The sequence below is a fragment of the Neomonachus schauinslandi genome, chromosome 2, assembly GCF_002201575.2.
Source record: "Neomonachus schauinslandi chromosome 2, ASM220157v2, whole genome shotgun sequence".
NCBI classification, from domain to species: Eukaryota; Metazoa; Chordata; class Mammalia; order Carnivora; family Phocidae; genus Neomonachus; species Neomonachus schauinslandi.
In genome coordinates this window covers 90,040,167-90,044,801 of record NC_058404.1, presented here as the reverse complement: position 1 = coordinate 90,044,801, position 4,635 = coordinate 90,040,167, and positions in this window count along the sequence as shown.

Sequence of the window (4,635 nt, the reverse complement as noted above, 5' to 3'; positions counted from 1 at the left end):
CTTCTTCTTCTTCTTCTTCTTCTTCTTCTTCTTCTTCTTCTTCTTCTCCTTCTTCTCCTTCTTCTTCTTCTTCTTTTTTTAACATATAATGTATTATTTGTTTCAGGGGTACAGGTCTGTGATTCATCAGTCTTGCACAATTCACAGCGCTCACCATAGCACATACCCTCCCCAATATCTATCACCCAGTCACCCCATCTCTCCCAACCCCCCACTCCAGCAACCCTCAATTTGTTTCCTGAGATTAAGAATTCCTCATATCAGTGAGGTCATACGATATATGTCTTTCTCTGATTGACTTATTTCACTCAGCATAATACACTCCAGTTCCATCCACGTCGTTGCAAATGGCAAGATTTCATTCCTTTTGATGGCTGCATAATATTCCTTTGTATATATATACCACTTCTTCTTTATCCATTCATCTGTTGATGGATATCTTGGTTCTTTCCATAGTTTGGCTATTGTGGATATTGCTGCTATAAACATCGTGGTGCACGTACCCCTTCGGATCACTACATTTGTATCTTTGGGGTAAATACCCAGTAGTGCAATTGCTGGATCATATGGTACCTCTATTTTCAACTTTTTTGAGGAACCTCCAAACTGTTTTCCAGAGTGGCTGCACCAGCTTGCATTTCCACCAACAGTGTAGGAGGGTTTCCCTTTCTCTGCATCCTCGCCAACATCTGTTGTTTCCTGACTTGTTAATTTTAGCCATTCTGACTGGTGTGAGGTGGTATCTCATTGAGGTTTTGATTTGGATTTCCCTGATGCCGAGCGATGTTGAGCACTTTTTCATGTGTCTGTTGGCCACTTGGGTGTCTTCTTTGGAAAAATGTCTGTTTATGTCTTCTGCCGATTTCTTGATTGGATCATTTGTTCTTTGGGTGTTGAGTTTAATAAGTTTTTTATAGATTTCGGATACTAGCCCTTTATCTGATATGTCATTTGCAAATATCCTCTCCCATTCTTTCGGTTGTCTTTTGGTTTTGTTGACTGTCTCTTTTGCTGTGCAAAAGCTTTTATCTTGATGAAGTCCCAACAGTTCATTTTTGCCCTTGCTTCCCTTGCCTTTGGCAATGTTTCTAGGAAGAAGTTGCTACCACATGACTTTAAAGAAAGGCCAAAATACATACTTGTAGCTTAAAGTGGGGCAGGGGCTCTTAAAATAAGCAACTTCCTAAAATAAAAAATAAGTTAAAAATTTGGTGAATTTCTCTTCAGAGAAAGCAAACTGGTGATGGTAGGGGAAGAGAATTGCAATGACAAAACAACATTCATGACAGTTTATAAATATAAAACAAGTTGGTTAGAAAAGTATTTTATGAAAAATGTATAAAGCAAATTTATAGGTAAAAATCAAATGATCCACAAATATGTGAAGCTCAATGGTTTTGCTGAGAATTTAAAATAAATACAAAACCATTTTATACCCACCTATTTGACAAAAATGTGGAAGTCAAGTACCAGTGAATGATAGTGAGGGTGTGGGGAGACAATCTTCATAATACACAAGTAATGAGTTAATGAAATTATGGCTAGTCCTATATGATGATCCAGCACTCCATACCTGAGCATTCATACTAGAAAAACTGGGAGTTAGGTTGCTAAGGGGACATAGCACAAGGGTTTTTACCATAGCATTTCTTGAGTACTAGAGAGTGAACACAATCTAAAATCTATTAGCTAATCTATCAGCAGGATGGTAAATAATATCATGGATGCTACTATGGAATACAATCCAAGAATAGTCAAAAGAGAAACTTTAAAGTATGTGCACTAACACGATAAAACTCAAAAAAAAAAAAGGTAGTATTCAGTAAAACTGAAGAGAATAATGTCTAGAACAATATTATTTACTTAATGTAATATGCATACTTTATGTGTTTTTCAAATATGCCTTTAATTCAAGGACATTTATTGATACATAATAGTCTATGGGGAAGAGAGGAAAAGTAGAATTGGTGATTATAGAAGAGGAGAAAAAATTAGAATAAGATAAAGGGAAGGAAAAGATAGGAAGAAAGGAAAGGAAATAGAAGGAAAGAGAAAGAAGAAAGGTCTTACATATACTTCAAAACTAAATTCATTCTGCAGCTGAGGGTTAAACAAATAAGTTAATTGCTGTATCTAATCACTCTGATATCCTAGGCACCTAGTATTTAAATCAGATACTATTTACTCTCTTTTTTTTAAGCTGTTATGTTTTCTTAGAGTGGAATATGCTATCTATATCTATATACTTTATGGAAGAATAATTTCCAATAATATTTTCACAGAAGTTCTCAGTGCTGTTAAATAAGATCAGTGCAGGTAATTATCAGGCTTGCTGTGGCTAAAAAGACTAACATAATCAAATTTAAAACATATTTATCAGACTTGTTTCTGGAAATTGTTAATTTCCAGTAATTAGACACACCCTACTGTTTTTAAGCAATATTCGATTTCAGTATGTTTTCTAAAATTTGGTTCTCTTAAAACTGACCAAATTTTCTCACTTTAACAACATTACATCTAAAACAAATAGAATTGTTGGAATTTTAAAGTATTATATTTCTAAACCAACATAGGTGAGCATACACTCATTAGATTAAGGATACACTGCTGATTTTCTGGAGGGAAGATGCCACTTGCCAATAATTGTCAAATCACGATTCATGCGCTCATATCAATCTCAGTCTGTAATAAATATGTAAGCATTGATAACTGCATATTAAGTCAGTTTTTTCTTGTAGATGACCTTTGTGTTAATCTCTTAATTAAAAGTACTAATCGGGGCGCTTGGGTGGCTCAGTCATTAATCATCTGCCTTCGGCTCAGGTCATGGTCCCAGGGTCCTGGGATCGAGCCCCGCGTCAGGCTCCTTGCTCAGCGGGAGGCCTGCTTCTCCCTCTCTCACTCCCCCTTCTTGTGTTCCCTCTCTCACTGTCTCTCTCTCAGTCCAAAAAAAAAAGTACTAATAAAACTAATTCTTATGATGTTGATAATAAAAGAAAAACTTGAAGACTAATAGATTCCTTACTTTTACCTTTATCTAGTTATAAGTCCTCTTCCCTGGCCACTGGTATCCACCTGCTAATGTTGCTGTCAGAGTTAACTAAATTTCATGATCCTCAGGGGTGTGCTTTACTTTTGATTATTCTTTTACCCTGAAAAACTGACTTTAAAGAATTTGAATGACAATGTTACCAATCTAGCCCATGGATATATCCCATGGTGATAACAAGGAGAAAATTGTTTTTCTTACAATGGTCTCTTTTTCAGTATATGTGCTGCCGAAGTGAGCACACAACAGTCTCTTTTTCAAAGGAAAACTTGAGCTTTGATCTTTTTAGGTCCTGTTGCTGTTCATATTCAGGGACACAATGCCATAGATCTGCAATCTTATAATTCAGAAATTTCTCTGTGGCAGGACCAAAAATCCATAACTAGCCAATTATATTGCATTTTTTTTAGACATGGAAGACATAAAACCTTCCTTTTTTGGGTATTCTCAATTTATATCATATACAATGTACTCTTACAGTATGGAACATAGACAGCTTATATTTAATTTGACTTAAGAGAATTGCATTGCATGCTCATTAAGTCATCTCACAGGTCTTTGAAAAAGTACTAAATTTTGAAGTGCCCTAACTAGTGGGCCAGTTTTCATTTTAACCAAGCATGACAAGAAATAAACATGCAAATGGCAAACAGAGAGCTGTTAATTTGTGTGAAAAGTTAAAATTAAGAAAACAAGAGGATAAAAGCAGTTAGTTTGCCCTACTACAGTGTAGAATCCACAATTCACATCCTGGGGGAGTGACAAACCAGTCATTTAATGCTATGTCAACACATGTATCTTGTCTTTCATTAGTAAACTCTCCTGCTGGTTTGTACACTGTCAGAAGTAGACCTCCTACTGACATTCATAGAGGTGTGGAAACTAAAATGGTTTAATAATTCTGTTTTGTTTAATTTTCTTCTTTATCCTGTTTGAAGCCAATTTTTTTTTCCTTTACTTTTAGAATGAGTACATATTAGCTTCATTTATGGAGTAAATGTTCAAAATGTTTATGATTCAAATGACCTACTTTCCTCTTAATTCCTTAGAGCACTTTGAATATCTCAGCCAATTGAGGGTTACATCTGCCTGTAAATTACCCATGCTTTCTCTCTGCACACAGTCTGCCCACATCATCTGTGAATAAATAACCATAAAAAATAAATGGAGAGGAAAGACGACAGCATTCATCTTCCTTTCCCGCTGAAAAGTGTTCTATCGAGATGTTGGTTAATGACCTAAGCAAGATTATAGATCCAAAGTATTTTTCACCCCTCCAGCCCACTCCTGCCCCACAAACCTGTTCAATTTAACTCTTATCTGTTTTTAGATAATGTTGCCCCTAGGCAGTGAATAGCAAATAAATATTTAAATAACTACATATGAAATTCATGCAAAACAACCATATAAAAATCTAGAAAATGCATAGATCACTTGATATGGAATTTTTATCTATAATTGCTGCCAACATTTCCTAAGTACGATCAAGAGTCAGAGAAAAGCTGTCCTGATTTCACATTTTAACTAGCAAAGTCCTATTTATTTTAGGAAATGTTATTTGTAAAATTAATTCCTGGGATTATTTT